Here is a 20,482-nt window from a genome sequence, read left to right on the forward strand (position 1 = left end):
TAATTAATAACCGACCAGTACACTCAATTTAAGAGATTGTGAAAAAATAGACAAATATAAAAGTGTATCAGTTATGATGTCTTACTAATCTTCTAGAAAAATCTTTTTGCTGTACAACTCTGAAAAAGTAAAACCATAGTTTCTATTACAATAACCCACACCATGTCCCTAAATAGTATTGATAAATAGTATTAAATCAGGGGTATACTTCATGAACAGTATTAGAACAATATTATCAAGAAAAGCCAAAGAAAGGATTTTAAACCACTCTTGTGCATATTATTGGACTACATAATGATTGATAAAACTGATCTTTTATTTAAACAATATTTAAATCAACGTGCACTGCAGCTGACGGATAACATTAACAATGAATTCTTAATAAAATTAACTATTTAAATTTAAAATTAATAAAAATATAAAAATTATTTATTTATTTATAAGGGAATCAATGTTGTTTTAAAACCAACCCGTGCATTTATTTGATAAAAGGGTTGGATGACCTAAACAAATGGGTTTGAATTGCAATTCATATATATATATATATATATATATATATGAAAAAAACGTGCAGGAAAGGTTTGCTGGTTTTTTACGATTCTTTTGTATTTGGCCCTACTCTGAGTTAACAATAAAAAAAATTATTTTGAACATTTTTTTATTTTTTAGAATTTAATTTTTTTTATATAAAAATGATAAATGCAACAATCAAACTATATGCACATTTGAAAATTGAACATTGAACATTGCTCCTATATTGACTTCTACAATCCATACACAATGAGTCCTTATTTATGGTGAGATTTGCACGAATAAGTTATCCATTGGGCTACGCCAATATTGATTAAAAATTATAAATATTTTTTTAATAATAAAATATTTTTATTTTATTATTATTTATATTAAATTGCTCGAACAGAGAGTTATTATTATAATTGTTATTGTTATTGTTATTATTTGAAGGCATACAAACAATTGCAATATTTTGGAGGATTAGATCAAGGTTTTGATTAATTACCCATTTGTCTAGGGTGTTCAAGCAATTTTCCCATATGAGAAGAAATATAGTATACTTCAGCAAGTAGAAAGCACCAACTCCACTGTGAGACCTTTACATAACAAAGGTAAATCAAAAACATTATTTTTTAAGGAACAATTTGTCTTTATTTTTGCATTGTTTACTCCCTCAATTATAATTTTGTGCATGATTACTGAATGAATGATAAAATTATATATATTCCAGTTATGATAAATAAATAATAAAATGAAGTTCTAGAGGTGTCTAATTTCAGTTCACTTTTGTCTTATTATGCTATTATTCTCTGCTTTTTCTTACATAAGTCTCACTCAATGCAATAACGTTTTAATAAATAATGAATAATTAATTGGCAATGAGTTTTATAATATAAATGGATCAATAATGCTCCTTTGCAATTTCATAATTCAAATTGATGAATCCTAGAGTTCTCCTTTAGTATTATATTAGACCGATGATTTGTATTAGTTATTGGGCCTTTTTTTTAAAATAAATATACCCCTTAAAAACCTGACATTATCTTGAATTATAGATTTTTACAATTAAATCCTTGCATCCCTTCAGTTACAAAAGGAATTAATAAATTAGGAATTTGTAACTTTCACACTTTACAGGTTGCATCATTATCATTTTTATATATAAGATAGTGTTACAATTTTATGGCTTACAATCAGCCAGCGTTATATATATCCTATAATTATGTGATATGATTTGATTTTTTACCAATTATACATGGATGTGATATGATTTGGTTTCTTACCAACTATACATGGATCTTAATTATCTTAACAACCCCTTCAATCACAACTGATGAAGATTGAGATTGTGCTTGAATTTCTCATGTAGCTGTACCGACAATGGCTTCGTAAAACCATTTGCCACTTGATCTTGTGAAGGGATGAATCGAATGTCAAGAACCTTGCGTGTAACTCGTTCTCGGACGATGGAAATCCATTTCAATGTGCTTGGTCCTAGCATGGAAGACAGGGTTCACGGCAAGTAGGTGGCACCAAGATTGTCACACCATATGCATGCCGTCCGAGATTGAAATACACCAAGTCCACCAAGTAACGACTGTACCCAAACAATCTCCCCTATATCATTCGCAAGTGCTTTATATTCTGCTTTTATGCTAGATCAAGAGACTGTTGCTTGCTTACGCACACTCCACGAGATCAAGTTGGATCCAAAGAAAATAGCAAAGCCACCTGTAGACCTCATATTATCAAGACATCCTGCCCAATCAGCATCGGAAAAGGAAATCACCAAGATGAAGGAAGACCTACAAATCTTCATACCAATTGTTATAGTGTGATTGAGATACCAAAGTATCTATTTCATCACCATCTATTATACGTTGGTAGGAGAGTGAAGGAATTGATACACCTTGTTAACAGAGTAAGCTATGTCAAGTCGTGTGAGAACAAGGTACTGAAGCACCCCAATCGTGCTTCTATATTTGGTAGCCTCCTCGGGACCTAACGGATCCCAATAGTAATAGAGAGCTTGTTGGTGTTGGACATGGAAGTAGTAGCACCTTTGCATGTTGTCGTGCCAACTCGACATAGAAGATCTGTAACATATTTGCACTAAGAGAGAACAATGCCATCATCCAGTTTCTTCACCTCAATTTCGAGAAAGAAGTGTAACTCACCAAGATCCTTTATGTCACACCCACCCCTTCTACCGAGGTAAATGTGGCACCCATCAGTTAAAATTCCCTTTTAACTGGAAACTGACACCCTGCTTTAAACAAAATCAGACCTACAAATCACAATTTACAATTTTACACAAACTACAGGTTCAAATACAGAAATACAATAAATACAAATACTCAAATTTGCGGGTACAACCGCTACAAGATCACAACACCAATAACAAGAAAGAAAGAAAAAGGGACCCACTGCAGTCCTGGATTCAACCCTGACTAGCTCTATACTCAATCAGGCAATCTAGGGTCCTGCTCCTGCAGCTACAGCACATTCAGTTGGTCGGTAGTGGCTTAATAATTTCAAATACTTAAATACAATATATATCAAGTATATAAATACCAACTGCTCAAATAATTTTCCAACTTTTCCAAAATAGCAGAATTCTAGCAAAATACAATCTTTAAAGAACTTTTGAAACATAAATTCAACATAGATCAACATCAATTGATTTTCTCAGAAAACACAAATTTTGTAAGAGACTGCCCTCATCACAATTCAAAAATAACATAAATTTCAAATTCAAAATACAGCAATACCCAACACTCACCCAACATAACATGGTCTAGAAAACTTTCTAAACCTTCGCCGTGGCCGCGGCTAGGTTCAGAGACCCCGGCTACCCGATGAATATCCAGTCAGGGCTCTGCACTCCCACCTGAACTGGCCCTCGTAGTAATCAACACCCGGGGTCCACCACGCCACCTCTAAAGGGTCGGCCCGTGGGGACCCACTATGCGATGAGTCGGGCCTTAGCCCGTCACCATCAAAAACCATCAAGTAAATACTGCAATAATACCATCTCGTATAAATCATAACACGGGATCCTTTTTCCAGGGACAAGTATTCACATCACGGAAATAAACATTATTTTTCCACAAAAGCCCGATGCCAAAAGTATAACCATGCATAATGCCGAGTAAAGATCCATGATACCATTCCTATACCGAGAATGAAAACCAATTCTACTAACAATGCCGATAAAACATCTTTAATATGCTCACATGGTTTCGTAAATCACTCCAAATCAAAGCATATATACCCATCAAAAATAAATACAAGAATTGAATAATTAAATCACATATACATGTATTTTTCACTATTCACAAATACATATAATTATACAAAAGCCCGATGTATCAATACGGTTATCATGGCACATCGTAGGGAAAAATAAATATAAGTATATTTCGACCTTTATACTGCAATTAAACATGATAAAATGAAATACTTAAACATTTATTTCCAAAAATACTAGCCATTAAACAATTATTTCAAAAATAATAATAATAATTTATTTATTTAAAATAATAGCCACTACCAACTCACCTGGTGTCCTTGGGTTCCTTGCTAGACCTAGAACTCCTCCCAAGCCTAATCAACACCTAGCAGAATAACATAATAAAAATAAATAACACATTTAAATAAAAAAAGAAAAAAACAATGAAACAATAATAGACTCTCTATTGGGCCCACTCATTCCAATCGGTTAAAATCCGACCTTGCATAATCAAATTGGTCTCCAATTGCACTTAAGCCCAACTTAAATTGGGCTAGACCATTCTGAACCAACCTCAATTCCATTGAACCAAACTCAAATTCACTGAACCAAACTCAATTTCACTGAACCAGCCTTGAACCAACTCAATTCTTATACAAAATCCATTGAACCAACTTGGTTCAGTCCAAAATCTTTAACCCAAATCAATTGAACCAAACCCAACCCATTTCAACTTGATTTGATCAAGCCCAACTCAACCAAATCAACTCAACTCAACCAATTCAATCTAACCATCATCATTAACACATTAATCATCATCATCATCAATTTAATTAATCAAACCAAACCCTAATCTCGATGCTACAGTGATTGCTACAGTAATTCCGGCAATCTCATCTCCATTTTCAAGGAATTTCATCACAAATACAAGGTTTTTCCAAACAACTTCAAGTATTCAACATCAATCAACAATAAACCATGCTTTTACCATTCAAAACCAAACTAAACTCATAAAAACAAACTAAAATTTAGCATGGTTGCTCAAGCTTTTTAATTAAAATGTATACATCATTTAAACCAAAATAAACCTTACCAAGGACTCCGCGCGAACTCTCTCCGGCGATCTCCAAGTTCTCCACCTCAAATATCCTATTTTCCTCTCATTTCTTCAATTTTTTTTTCTTCTCTCGGGTACTGTAGCACAAAGATGGAGAAGAAGATGAACCATCAAAATCTAGAGTTTTCTCCAACTTAAGTTTTCAGCCGAAATTCACTTTTAGTCCCTCAAAATATAATTTCTTACAAAAGCAGTTCCTGAAAAAAACTCACAAATGGTCCCCTGAATTATAAAAATAATATTCTCAAAAAGGTCCTTTCAAATTACCCAATGGTCCTTGTATTATAACACAATATTCCAAATGATCCCTTCCATCTTACCTTTCAGTCCTCGGTTTCCATAAACATTTCATGTCCATCTTTTTCATTTATTCTTTAACACAAAATCTTTTAAAAACTTTTACACTTAGGTCCTTATTCTTTCCACTTGGGGTTTCTCAACAAGATTACTCTGTAGAAAAATCTTACTGCAACTATAGTAATACCCTGAATATATTTTCCAACAGGTATCCAAAGGTTCAGGGTATTACACTTTAAGGCAAACCCACTTTGCAAATTTCACAGAAAAGTCTGAACCGCCAATGAGGAAGAGCCTGTGACAATAATGTCATTAACATAAATGAGAATATAGACAATAGTCATACCATTGTTATAAATAAATAAGGGAGTGTCAGCGAGAGACAACATGAACCCAAGTTCCTGTAGCTTTGAGCTCAGTCTAGCATACCAAGCTCTTGGTGCCTGTTTTAAACCATACAGAGCCTTATGCAGCTTACACACCATGCAAAAACGCTTTCTGCATAAAACTTCCTCTTCCAGAACACCATGCAAAAACGCTTTCTAAACATCCAATTGCCGCAAGTCCCAACCACATGATACAGCAATGGAGAGAACCAAGTGAATTGTAGCAAGTTTAACCACTGGGCTGAATGTATCCTCATAATCAATACCATAACACTGTCGAAATCCTTTTGCCACTAGACGAGCTTTGTATCTGTCGATGTTGCCATCCGCTTTTGTGCTTAACCTTGTAAACCCACTTGCAGTGCTTCAAATTCCTGGTTTATAGCGTGCTTCCAATTAGGATCTGCCAGCGCCATATCAAGCAACTCCGGTTTACAAGTGGCACTATACCCGTAATGAACAGTGCCATCTTTGAATGTATGAGGCACCCGGATGTTGCCATGAAGACGTGTCTGGCACACCCCTTGCGTGTGACCCGTAAGTGCACGAGTTTGTCGAAGTAATAATACCTCGGTGAGTAGGTAGTCAAATCCATAGGGAATAGTAATCAGAAACACAAAGATTGCTATTTAAATAATAGTGAAGATAAATCAATAGTGGTGTGAACAAAATCAATATGAAAAGAACTAAATTAAATAAGAAAGAGAGGCGCAATAATATGAAAGGAAAGGAAATCGATAGAAAATGGGGCACTCGGACACTGCTTCCCCTAGGATTATTGCTTCAAGTGCAAGACCAACTATTATGTCTCCTAACTGATGTTTAATGAGTTGTAGAAATCCTAAAATACACGGTCCTAAAGCTAAGGTCAACTGTGATTAACTCTATACTATGCTCCGGTGGAAAAATCAATCAGTCTCCACACCTGATATTGTGAACAGTTGTAAGAAGCTCTAGGGATTCCAAGTGATAAACCCTATTCCCTAATATAGGTATAACCCTTTGGTCCAGGCGAAAGACCCCTAGTCACAATTAAGCCCCATCACTAAGGATTAATTCAACGCTTCACTCTGTTGCTCGCGCAACTAAGCCCCAGCGAAGTTCCTCTCTTAGCACTTCACTCTATTGTGACCGCAAAGAACTCTTGGAAAATTGAGGTAGGATTAATAACAACGATGGGGAAAGGAGACACTCAGCTACCTCTCGACTTACCCTTTCTACCATCTCCAATCTTGCTTTGTCTAACCCTCATGGAGTGTCACTCACTCTCAAAGACTATCAATGTAGACTCTCAACCCTAGTGTCACTCTAAGGGAGAAATCAATACAACAAGCATTCAAGATTGGAACTCAATTAAAGACATCAATTAAGGAAAGCATAATAAAAGGTCAATGAAACAATAGCATCCTAAGATTTACAAGTCCAAGTACCCATTAGGGGTTTAGTTCTCCATGGAGCAAGATACAATCAATAATGAAATTGAAAGTAAAAACATGTAATCCATAAGTAAAACCCCCTCGGTATTCGTGTCGATTGTCTTGTGGAGTAGCCTCATTCTGTTCAAAGGTTCCCTTGTCAAGCCAAGGGCACACCTCACCAGATCGGTGCCGACGAAAGCTCCCCCAATAACTATCTTCCAAAGAAACGTGGTGTCGATGGCTGTAGAACTACTCCAAAAATCTTGCCAAAGCCCCTCTAAACCCTAGCAGCAGGCCTCTCAAAAGTTGGGGAAAAGATGGAGAAAAGATGGAAAAGAAGATTCCCAAATAGTACAAGTCGTGACTTTATAAAGGGCTGGAATTTGGAAACCACACGGGTGTATGGAATTTCCACACGCCCATGTGCATCTGCAGGAATCTGATTTTCTGCAGCATGTAAACAGTAACTACTACAGTACTCCACCAAAAACACTCCCAAATCCACACTTTTCATCGAGGCAGCATAAACAGGCACACGTCTATACCGTAGATCGCGTTGCTTCTTCAAAAAGGGATAACATTGATAAAGATCTTGCTAGCACTGCACAAGTCGGAATATACCAATGTGACTGCCTTTGTGCTCCTCCAAACCATGTAATTGCTTGAGCGCATGGAGGTTGGCACACATTCACATATTTTCCAGGACAACTTGTGTCTTTACGTTTGTTCACTCCAAGATTCCATCAACAAAGTGCAATCGCAATCTACTTTGGCTTCCTTCCTCTACATTTGGCTCCACAATCCTACATGCACAAAAGATCACAGAAACACATGTATTAGCGATAAAATCTGAGAAAAGAAATGCTTATCGTAAGAAAAGAATACTTCGTATTACTAATACACAAGCACTTATCAAATTCCCCCACACTTAAGCTTTTGCTTGTCCTGAAGAAAAAATAAAACATTGAAGCATAAAAGAAGGAAATATTCAAAGTGTTTGGTGATAAGTGATTGTACGATAAGAATGCGAAGTATTCTTTGCTTACGATGAGCATTACTTTTATCAGGTTTAAGCACTAATACATGTGTATTTGTGTTCTTTTGCGCATGTAGGGTTGTGAAGCTAAGTATTAAGAAAAGAAGCCAAAAGTAGATCGTGAACGCACTATTTGGTGGAATCTTGGAAGTAACAAACGTGAAGACACAAGTGGGGCTCTAAGATATGTGAATGTGTGCCAACCTCCATGTATTCAAGCTATTACAATGAGTTGGAGGGGCACGAAAGCAGTCATATTTGCATATCCCAACTTGTGCAATGATAGCAAGATCTTCACCAATGAACCTGTTTATTGAAGAAACGACACGATCTACGGCATAAACGTGTGCCCATTTATGTTATCGCGATGAAAAGTGTGGGTTTTGAAGTATTTTTTTGGACGGTACTGCAGCAGGTTACTGTAGCAATCACTATAGCAGGTTACTGTTCACAGGCGGCTGAAATCAGATTTCCAGAGAATTCACACGGCCTTGTGGAAATTCCCCACGCCAGTGTGGAAATTCCATAGGGGCTTGTGGAACATGCATAGGACCGTGTTGATGCCCGATTCTAGCCCTTTAAAAGCCGCGATTCAGCCCCGATTTCAGCATCTTCTTTTCCATCTTTTCTCTAACTTTTGAGAGTCTTGCGGCTAGGGTTTAGAGGTCTTTGGCAAGGCTTTTGGAGAGGTTCTACGGCTTCAACACCGCACTCCACTTGGAAGAAGGTTATTGGAGGAGCTTTCGTCGGCATCAATCTGGCGAGGTGTGCCCTAGGCTGGACAAGGGGACCTTTGGAGAAGACGAGGCTACTCCACAAGACCATCGACATGAATACCGAGGGGATTTTTCTATGGATTTTTTGTATTTACATTCGATTTCATTGTTAACTGTAACTAGCTCCATGGAGAGCTAAACCCCTATTGGGTTATTTTCCTTAATTGATGTCTTTAATTGAGTTTCAATCTTGAATGCTTATTGTATGATTTCTCCCTTAGAGTGACATTAGGGTTGAGAGTCTATATTGGTAACCTTTGTGAGTGAGTGACACACCATAAGGGTTAGACATTGCAAGATTGGAGAGGGTCAAGATGGTGAGTCGAGAGATAGCGGAGCGTCCCCTTTCCACTCCGATATGATTTATCCTACCTTCACGTTCCAAGAGTTCTTTGCGGTTATAGTAGAGTGAAGCGTTGAAGTGACTTTAGCACCTAGGGCTTAATTGCGACTAGGGGTCTTTCGCCTGTACCAAAGGGTTAGATCTATACATTGGAATATGGTTTATCACTTGGAATCCCAAGAGTGTCTTGCAACTCTACACAGTGTGAGGTGTTGAGATTGATCGATTTCTCTGCCAGGACATAGTATAGAGTTAGTCACAGTTGACCTTAGGTTTGGGACCGTGTGTTTAAAGATTTCCACGACTCATTAAGCGTCAATTAGGAGATATAATAGTTGATTTTGCACTTGAAGCAATTGTCCTAGGTGGAACAATATCCGAGTACCCCACTTCTATCGATTGGCTTACCTCTCATCTGTTTGTGCTTTTTCTCTTTCTTGTTTCTTTTATTCTTGCTTTCATTATATTTTATCAACAAAGTCATTATTCCGTCTTCGCTTAGTTAGATAGCAATATTGGTATTTTTCTTTCCTACTCCCTGTGGATACGATACCCACTCACTTGGGATTTATTACTTCGACAAACCCGTGCACTTGCGGGTCATACGCAAGGGGAATTCTCAAGTTTTTGGCACCATTGCCAGGGAGTAGGCGTTTAGAGATACTTTGCACTTTCCTATTTTAGCTATTTATCATTCATTCTGCTTCACATCTTTTTATTCTATCATCGTTCTGCATACCCGAATTATTTGACTCAATCACATTGATGGTCAAAAAATATAGAGCAGAAAGTTCAACTGTTTGCAGTACAAGCCACACCGTGTTTTCTTTTGTAAGAGCACTACACTATTCACCATCAAGTGGAAGAATCAGTTGTTGATTACATTTTCGGAATTTGGGATCAGAATGGTGAATTAGATAGTGTGCTGGATCAGTTCCAGAAATCTGCATTGGCATCTATAAGTAATCACTTAGAAGAAAGTTTGGAGAGAGTCCTTGATCAGTTTGACTCATCTTATTATGAACAAAAACAGGAACTTTTTTTCTTAGGTGTGTCAATGTCAGGGAAGGAAAGTGGTGAGATGGAGGAATTGACGGACGTTGAAGACCATTCAGAAGCAAATGCACAAGTGGAAGAGGTGGAGAATGATTTTGAACAGGATGCGAACAATTTTGAGGGAATTGACATATTGAAAGAGAGCAGACTGCACCCATCAATTGAGGAATCGCCTGAATTAGAACTTAAAACCTTGCCGGCACATTTGGAGTATTCCTTTTTAATGGAAGAATCAAAGCTCCCGGTGATTGTGGCTTCAAGTTTGTCTATAAATCAAAAGGAGAAGCTTGTTAGTATGTTGAAAAGGCATAAATCGGCTATTGTTTGGAAGATCTCAGATATTAAGGGCATAAATCCATCATTTTACACTCATAAAATCTTGATGGAAGAAAATTATAAATCTGTGATCCAACCCCAAAGAAGATTGAACCCAAACATGAAGGAAGTTGTCAAAGCATAAGTGGTAAAACTACTTGATGTAGGGATTATCTACCTCATCTCCGACAGTGCATGGGTGAGCCCAACTCAAGTAGTCCTGAAGAAGGGAGGAATGACAATTGTGAGGAATGAAAAGAATGAACTAATTCCGACTAGAATAGTCACGGGTTGGCGTGTCTGCATTGATTACAGAAGGCTGAATGATGCTACTCGAAAGGACCATTTTCCATTACCGTTTATTGATCAAATGTTGGATCGGTTGGTAGGGTTTTATTGCTTCCTTGATGGTATGTCGTGGTACTTCCAAATTCCAATAGCTGCAGAGGATCAAGGAAAGACAACATTCACTTGTCCTTATGGTACTTTTACTCATAGAAGAATGCCTTTTGGGTTGTGTAACGCATCGGCAACATTCCAGCGTTGTATGACTGCCATTTTTGATGATCTTCTAGAAGACATAATGGAGGTGTTCATGGATGACTTTTTGGTATTTGGAGACTCCTTCGACATGTGTTTAAAGAATTTGGAAAGAGTGCTAGTGAGGTGTGAAGAGACAAATCTTGTTCTTAATTGGGAAAAATGTAATTTTATGGTTCAGGAAGGCATTGTTCTCGGACATAAGATTTCCCAAGTAGGCATGGAGGTAGATAAGGCGAAGTTGGAAGTCATAGAGAAGCTTCCTCCACCTACAATTGTAAGAGGAGTTCGTAGTTTTTTTGGGACATGCAGGTTTCTACAGAAGGTTCATCAAGGATTTTTCAAAGATTATGCAACCGTTGACCAAACTTCTTAAAAAGGATGTTTCTTTCAATTTTGGGAATGACTTTCTGATGGCATTCAATTTGTTGAAGGAGAAACTAGTGCAAGCACCAATTCTAACTATACCGGACTAGAACGAACCTTTTGAGCTCATGTGCGATGCAAGTGATTATGTTGTTGGAGCAGTTTTGGGTCAGAGGAAGATAAGTAGTTCCGATCGATTTACTATGCTAGCAAGACTCACACATGTGCTCAAGAAAACTATACAACCACCGAAAAAGAGTTTTTGGTAGTAGTGTTTTCTTTTGACAAGTTCAGGCCATACCTCATCTTATCTAGTGTAACAGTATTTACCGACCACTCGGCACTCTGTTACCTCATGAACAAGGCTGACGCAAAACCGAGATTGATTCGTTGGATTCTATTGTTGTAAGAGCTTGATATGAAGATAAAAGATAAGAGAGGAACTGAAAATATCATTGCGGATCACCTATCAAGGTTAGAAGGTTGTGAAGGACAAGAACCGGCAAGCAAGGAAATTAATGATTTCTTTCCCAAAGAGCATTTATATGTAGCGCAGGATTTTGATCCAGTAGACACTCCGTGGTTCGCGGATTTTGTAAATTATTTGCCAGGGAAAGTAATGAAGCAGGGCCTCACCTTTCAACAAAAGAAAAAGTTTTTTTAGTGATTTGAAGAACTACTTTTATGATGATCCATGTGGTTCGAAGATGTGTGTCAAGGGAGGAAGGTTGGAATATTCTTACACACTGCCACTCTGGGCCAGTTGGGGGACATTATGCATCAGGTAGAACTATTGAGAAAATTTTAACTGCTGGTTTTTATTGGCCAACTCTATTCCAGGATGCTCACCAGTTTGTTCTTCGATGCGATAGTTGTCAGAGGGCCGGAAACCTATCGCAAAGAGATGAAATGCCTCTGAATCTGATACAATTTTGTGAGGTGTTTAATGTATTGGGTATTGACTTCATGGGTCCATTTCCGAAGTCTAATGGCAATCAATACATTCTGGTTGCAGATGATTATGTGTCTAAATGGGTGGAGGCTCAAGCTTTACCTACTAATGATACCAGAACCGTGGCAAAATTTTTGAAGAGGTTGTTCACTTGATTTGGGACTCCACGGATTATCATTAGTGATCAAGGGAATTATTTTTTCAATGCTCAACTACCATCCGCAGACAAGTGGTCAAGTGGAAATCACAAATAGAGAGCTTAAGAGAATCTTGACAAAGTCCGTGTAACAAGGGAAGCGGGATTGGTCGGAGAGCTTGGATAACACACTTTGGGCCCATAGAACAGCATATAAAACACCGATAAGGACCACTCCTTATAATTTGGTATATGGTAAATCATGTTACTTGCCCGTAGAGCTCGAGCACAAAGCTTATTGGGCCATCAAGGCTCTGAACTTTGACTTGAGGAAAGCAGGTGAACAAAGAATGCTCTATCTTAATGAGTTGGATGAATGGAGAATGAAGACATATGAGAATGCAAGAATCTACAAGGAAAGAATTCGGAAGTGGCATGACAAGCATATTAAAACTTTGAAGGAATTTAAGGTGGGGGATCAAGTGTTATTGTTCAATTCTCGCCTAAGGCTATTTCCAGGAAAGCTCAAATCTAGATGGTTTGGGCTCTACACCGTGACTGAGGTGTCACCCCATGGTGCTATTGATATCTCTCATCCGGAGAGAAATACATTCAAAGTGAACAGACATCGGCTAAAGCCCTATTTTGGTGGGGAGGTTAGTAAAGACAAGGAAGTATTCTTTCTCTGAGAGCCCTCTTGAGGTAAGATAAGGTAAGTCAAGCTAAGTGACATTAAACAAGCGCTTCTTAGGAGGCAACCCAAGTCTTTATTGTTTTCCTAGTTTTTAGTTTAGTGTTTGCATGAATAATTCTTTAAGTGTTGGTGTCTTGATTCTTAGATGCTTTTACTGTGATTTTCTCCTTTACATTGTGGTGTTATCATGTGCCTAATAGTGTGTGGCGAAGAATCTTGGTCGTTTGAGCGTATTTTTTGTGTTTTCTCTGGTTAAAATTACATTGTTAGGCAGGCTCTAAGTGTATATTTGTGTTTAGAAATTTTTTGCAGAGCCTGCAAAATTTTCTATGTGTCCAGAGAAAACACACACCCGTGTGGCATTTCTGTACGGGTGTGCATTTTTGTTAGAGCTCATCCAGAGAAGACATAGGGGCATGGACTCGCCCCTGTGCGTTTTCCTTAACTGATGTCTTTAATTGAATTTCAATCTTGAATGCTTATTGCAGGATTTCTCCCTTAGAGTGACACTAGGGTTGAGAGTCTATATTGGTAACCATTGTGAGTGAGTGACACATCATGAGGGTTAGACATTGTAAGATTGGAGAAGGTTGAGAGGGTGAGTCGAGAGGTAGCGGAGCGCCCCCTTTCCCCTCCGATGTGATTTATCCTATCTGCACGTTCCAAGAGTTCTTTGCGGCCATCGTAGAGTGAATGGGCTAAGGGATGACCACCACTGGGGCTTAGTTACACAGGCAACGGAGTGAAGCGTTGAATTGACTTTAGTACCTAGGGCTTAATTGCGACTAGGGGTCTTTCGCCTGGACCAAAGGGTTAGATCTATACATTGGAATGGGGTCTATTACTTGGAATCTGTAGAGTGTCTTGCAACTCTACATAGTGTGAGGTGTTGATATTGATCGATTTCTCCACCGGGACATAGTATAGAGTTAGCCACGGTTGACCTTAGGTTTGGGACCGTGTGTTTAAGGATTTCCACGACACATTGAGCGTCAATTAGGAGATATATTAGTTGATTTTGCACTTGAAGCAATTTTCCTGGGTGGAACAATATCTGAGTACCCCACTTCTATCGATTGCCTTACCTCTCATCTATTTGTGCTTCTCTCTTTGTTGTTTCTTTTATTATTGCTTTCATTATATTTTATCAACAAAATCATTATTCTGTCTTCGCTTAGTTAGATTGCAATATTGGTATTTTTATTCCTTACTCCCTGTGGATACGATACCTACTCACCTTAGATTTATTACTTCAACAAACCAGTGCACTTGTGGGTTACACACAAGGGGCGTTGTCACTTGGCCTTAGGTTCACCAAGCATGCAAGGGAAGCATTCTTCAAGTAAGGAAAATTTCAACACCAAATACGAAAAATCAATGCTCTAGCTAAAAACTCGAATAAAAAAGGACCACAAACCTAAAATGTGTAAGTGTGTGTAAACTCACTCAAGTCGACCCAACTTATACTCCTCAAAGTTCTAGGTATAAGGGATTTATTTATCTACAAACAACACAAAATAAAGAGATGGTAGTAGTTTCACGCATCCTCTAAGATAGCCCTTTCCAAAGCGGCCACTAAGGTGGCTTTCACACTTTCGAGGTGGTAGCTCTTTCTACCGGGGTAGTAGCTTTCACTCATCCCATGAGATAGGTCTTTCTCTCATTAGGGTAAAACTAGTATCCGACTTATGAGAGTAGCTTCATACTTCATAGGTGGTAGCTTTTTCCACCCCAAATGCACAATTAAAACAAGTATTTTTTTCTTTTCATTTTTCATTTTTTCAGCAAAATTAACACAAGAAAACAAAACTAACTAGTCCCTTAAACATCGAACTTGATTTTCCAAAAGGGTTGAATAAGCAAGTAGTGCAACAATTGTCAATTCGAGTAAAAACTAGAGCATGAGAACATTCAATGTTAAAAATTCCCCTAAACTTAAAAATGCAATCATTACAACTAAGGTGAACCTCCATTGACTACGTGAGCATGTATTTCAGTCAAAACTTATGTAATAAACATGTGTAATGTGAACTTCCCCCACACTTAAGATGTACATTGCTCTCAATATACACAAGCAAGCACAATAAGATATAAATCAATCAAAAGCGAATGTGGCAGGCACTATTGCTTCTGTCCTATAAGACAGTCCCATGCCAATAGGAGCAGACGGGGCCAAGCCTAGCCCAGTCGTTTCATCCAACACACCCGGAGGCACCGCGGCTACAGGGTCATGCACATTCGCCTCACCATGCACAGGGACAACCTATGGCTGCATAAAAACACTAGGCTGCACAACAATAGGAGAATTAGTAGGTTCATTAGTCACATGGCCATGATCAATACCCAGAACAGTTGAAAAAAGAACAGTTTCTGATAAGATGCGAGGACCATTCATGCACAAAGGGGTGGCAAAGGGAAAAACTCCCTTATCGAAAACAACATCGTGGGAGATGTATATACGACCAGATGATGGATCAAGGCACTTATAGCCCTTATATTGAGTACTATAGCTGAGAAATACACATCGACGAGAGTGAACCTGAAGTTTGCGAGCATTGTAGGCTCGAAGATGAGGCCAACACGCATACCCAAAAACGTTTAAGGAGGAATAATCAGGTTTGATATTGAACAATTTTTCTAGTGGAGTAGAATTGTGTATAACTTTACGTAGCCAATTGATGAGGTAACTGGCAGTGCTAAAGGCTTCATCCCAAAACTTGAGGGAAACACCTGAAAGGCAAGAAGAGCTAAACCAATTTTGACGATGTGCCGATGCTTTCTTTCGACTGCACCATTTTGTTGAGTTGTGTGAGGACAAGAAACAAGATGAGCAATGCCAAATTGATTAAAAAATGAATGTAATTTGTGGTACGCGCACCCTCCCTCCAAATCAGTTTGCATGCAAAGAATCTTCCTATCATGTTGTTTTTCAACAAGAGTTTGAAAATGAACAAATGTGCAAAAAACATCAGTCTTACTTTTAAGAGGAAATACCCAAACAAATTTGCTGAAATCATCAAGAAAACTAACATAATATTAACAACCCCCAGCAGAAGTAAGAGCATGACCCCATACATCGGAATGGACAAGTGCTAATTGAGACAACGAAAGTTCATGCAAAGTAGATGTAAGGTAACTGATGACTTTTATCCTGTTGACATGAATCACAGACTGTCACATTAATGGAACTATTGGAATAAGGAAGATTATTTAGACTAAGAATACAATCGACTATAGAAAGCAACGGATGGCCAAGACGATTATGCCATCTTTCTTGAGTAGGTGTGGTATCGGAATAGGCATGCTTGGAGGACGCAGTTGGTGAACTCGATAGGAGAGGATAGAGGTCACCCCTATATTCCCCGCAAAGAAGCATTCTCTTCATGTCTCGATCCTTAATAAGAAAATGGTCTGGATGATATTCAAGAAAGGCATTATTATCAAAGGTTAAACGGTGTACAGAAACAAGATTTTTCTTGGCATTAGGAACATGAAGAATATGTTTAAAGGATAAAGCTTGATCCGGGATATTAATCGAGGAATGACCAATATGACTAATAAACATACTTGCATCATTTGCAGTGTGCACCTGATCACGACCATGATATTTGTCATGGATTATCAGCTTATCAAGCTCACCAGTGATGTGGTCGGTGGCATCCATCTCGATGTACCAATTGGTATCAGCGTTGTAGGGGATGATGTTAATGTAGTTAGCCACACGATCATACTCTGCCTGGTAGAAGTGACTGAAGTGATGACGACATTTCAAAGCACTGTGTCCCACCTTTCCACACACCTGACATGTAGGTCTTAAGCTACTAACACCCTTCTTGTACTGGCCCTTGGAGTAATCGTGGTGTTCGGGGCTCTTCTGTTGTGGTTCACAACTGCCGTTGCCGCGACAGCCACCTTGGCCGTTGATAAGTGCTTGTGCGATAAGAATACGAACTATTCTTTCCTTGTGTTGAGCATTACTTTTCTCGGGTTTTAACGCTAATATGTGTGTATTTATGTTACTATCATGTAGGTATGGTTGTGAGACCGATTATGCGAGAAAGAAGCCAATGTGGGTCGTAATGCACCAATTTGGAGGAAATGTTGCTAAGGTTCAAACGCGAAGACATAGGTCTTGTTTGAGATGCGGAAATGTATGCAGTCTCCTCGTATTCGAGTTAGCACAACTATTTGGAGGGGGACAATGACAGTCACATTCAAGCATTCTGACTTGTGCATATAGAACAAAATCTCCACCAATATGTCTGTTATTGAAGAAGCAAAGCGATCCATGACGTAAACGTGTGCCCGTTTGCGTTACCTCGATGAAAGCATGGAGTCGTGAGTATTTTAGGATGGTACTGTAGTAAAAAGTGTAGCAAGAATACTGTACCAGCACTGTTCACAGCCGGCTGAGAAAATAGAAAAACAGAGAATCCACAGGGGCGTGTGAAAATTCCACACACACGTGTGAAAAATCCATAGGGGCGCTCACACAGGCATGTGGATTCCCGATTCCAGCCCTTTAAAAGCCGATTTCAGCATTCTTTTCTCCATCTTTTCCCCAACTTGAGAGAGGGCAGCGGCTAGGGTTTTGAGAGGTATTGGCTAGGGCTTTGGAGAGGTTCTATGGCTCCGATATCGAGCGTCGTTTGGAAGAAGGTTAGTGGGAGAGCTTTCGTCGGCACCGATCCGGTGAGGTGTATCTTAGGCCAGACAAAGGGACCCTTGCGACGAGTAGAGGACTCTCCACAAGACCATTGCCATGACTAACGAGGGGGTTTTCTATGGATACTTTGTTTTTACATTCGATTTTATTGATTGCATTTAGCTCCATGGAGAGCTAAACCCCCTAGTGGGTACTTGGGTATTTGTGAACCCTAGGATGTATTTGTTTCATTGAATCTCTTTATTATGCTTTTAATTAATTTATGTTTGTTATGAGTTCCAATCTTGTATGCTTGATTGTGTGAATACTCCCCTAGATTGACACTTGGTTTGAGAGTTCTTGTTGGTAACTCTTTTGAGTGAGTGACACACCATGAGAGTTAGACAAAGCTAGATTGGAGAGGGTAGAGAGGGTGAGTCGAGAGGTAGCGAAGCGTCCCATTTCCCCTCTTGTGTGATCATCCTACCTCCACGTTCCAAGAGTTCTTTGCGGCCATAGTAGAGTGAATGGGCTAAGGGATGACCTTCCACTGGGGCTTAGTTGCGAGTGCAATGGAGTGAAGCGTTGAGGTGATTTTAGCACCTAGGGGTTAATTGTGACTAGGGATCTCCCACCTGGACCAAAGGGTTAGGTCTATACAAAGGAATAGGGTTTATCACTTGGAATCTCTAGAGCTCATTGCAATTCTATGCGAGTGCGAGGTTGAGAGGTTATTTAATCTCTTCTCTGGGACATGTATAGAGTTAGACATGGTTGACCTTAGATTTGGGATCATGTAATTAAGGATTTCCATGACTCATAGTTGCATCCATTAGGAAGTATAATAGATGGTTCTTACACTTGAAACGATTGTCCTAGGTGGATCAATATCCGGGTACCCCGTCTTTATTGATTGCCTTACCTTCTCCTTTACTTGTGCTCTCTATCTTGTTGCTTTTATTTTTGTTATTTCATATTTTGTCACATTTATCACTATTCATCTTCCACATTAGTTAAGAAACATTTCAAGTGTTTTTATTCCCTACTCTTTGTGGATACGATACCCACTCATCTGGGATTATTACTTTGACACCCGTGCATTTGCGGTTACATGCATATACGGACGTGTCAAGTTTTTTGCGCCGTTGCCGGGGAGTAGGCGTTTAGAGATACTTTGCACTTTGTTTTCTTAGCTATTCATTCATTCTATTTCATATCTTTTTTCTATCATCATTCTAATTTTATTTTATTTCTTTTGGTGCAGCTCCATGTTATGACCAGAGGGAACCTCTCAATATTGATTGAAGGAGATCCCGAGCTCGAATGTACACTTAGAAGAAAAGGGAAAGAACCTGTGCAAGAACAGTCTAATCTAGCTGATTTGGAAGTAGAAGAATCTGAAAACATGGCAGAACAGAATGAGCAGTAGCAGACATTATCCGATTATGCCAGACCTTCAGTATTGGGGACACAATCGAGCATTGTGCGTCCCCCGATTATAGCTCAGAACTTCGAGCTGAAGCCGACATTCATCTACATGTTGCAGCAATCTGCACAGTTTAATGTTTTAGCCGATGAGGATCCAAATAGTCATATAGAGAACTTTCTCGAGGTGTGTGATATACTAAAGATAAATGGGGTAACGGATGATGCCATCAAGTTGAGAGCCTTCCCATTTTCCTTGTAAAGGAGAGCGAAGTAGTGGTTACACTCATTACCTAGAGCATCAATTACCACATGGGAGGAGATGGTTGAAGCTTTCCTTGGCCGTTATTTCCCTCCGGAAAATCTGCAAAGCTTAGGAATGAGATCTCATCCTTTTTACAATTGGAATTGGAGTCTCAATTTGAGACATGGGAAAGGTTCAAGGAGCTTCTGAGAAAGTGCCCGCAATACAGATTCCCAAAGTGGATGATTGTTCAGACCTTTTACAACGGTCTGAATACGAGTACAAGGCAACTCTTGGATGCAGCAGCAGGAGGTACCTTAGGTAGCAAGACCCCCAGTGAGGCCTGTCAATTACTTGAAGAAATAGGGTTAAACTGCTATCGATGGAATGCCAGGGAGAAGAAAAAAATGGCCGGTCTCCATGAGAAAAATGCACTGACTTCATTGGCGGCTCAAGTGGAATCATTGAGTAAAAAGTTAGATCTTCAAACTTCGAATAGAGTAGCAGCCATGATTACTTGCACCGGGTGTGGTGGAGGACATGCTCCCTCCAATTGCCCGATATCTATTGGTGATGCATCTTCGGTTGAGAACGTCGATTTTGTGGGTAATGACATGAGGAACCAAGAAAATCCACACAGCAATACCGACAATCTGGGTTGGAAAAGTCATCCCAATTTCTTGTGGAGCAACCAAGGTCCACAAAAGGCCATAGGGCCACCGGGTTTCCAACAACAACAGCAAGCCCCAAACATAGAAAATAGAGTTTCAGGTTTTAGACACAAATAAACGATTTGGAGAATCCCTTAACTAGGTTTGTGCAATCGTCAGATACAAGATTTCAATCAGTTGAGGCTACACTCGCAACCATAGTGCCTCTTTGCATAATCTTGAAAATCAAGTAGGGCAGATTGCGAAGTCTCTATCGGAAAGGCCACATGTGAAGGCGATCACTTTGAGAAGTGGTCGTGAGGTTGAGGGTAAGTTTCCGA

General features: G+C 39.0%; 1 non-coding gene across 1 annotated transcript; it reads right to left on the reverse strand.

Annotated features, from left to right (window-relative positions):
* Positions 1 to 19,616: 19,616 nt before the first annotated feature.
* LOC120274375 lies at positions 19,617 to 19,723 on the reverse strand. The gene has a single exon (XR_005540899.1). It is a non-coding gene; the product is annotated as a small nucleolar RNA R71 (small nucleolar RNA).
* Between the last annotated feature and the right edge of the window lie 759 nt (positions 19,724 to 20,482).

Source organism: Dioscorea cayenensis, chromosome 12, assembly GCF_009730915.1.
Source record: "Dioscorea cayenensis subsp. rotundata cultivar TDr96_F1 chromosome 12, TDr96_F1_v2_PseudoChromosome.rev07_lg8_w22 25.fasta, whole genome shotgun sequence".
Classification (NCBI taxonomy): domain Eukaryota; kingdom Viridiplantae; phylum Streptophyta; class Magnoliopsida; order Dioscoreales; family Dioscoreaceae; genus Dioscorea; species Dioscorea cayenensis.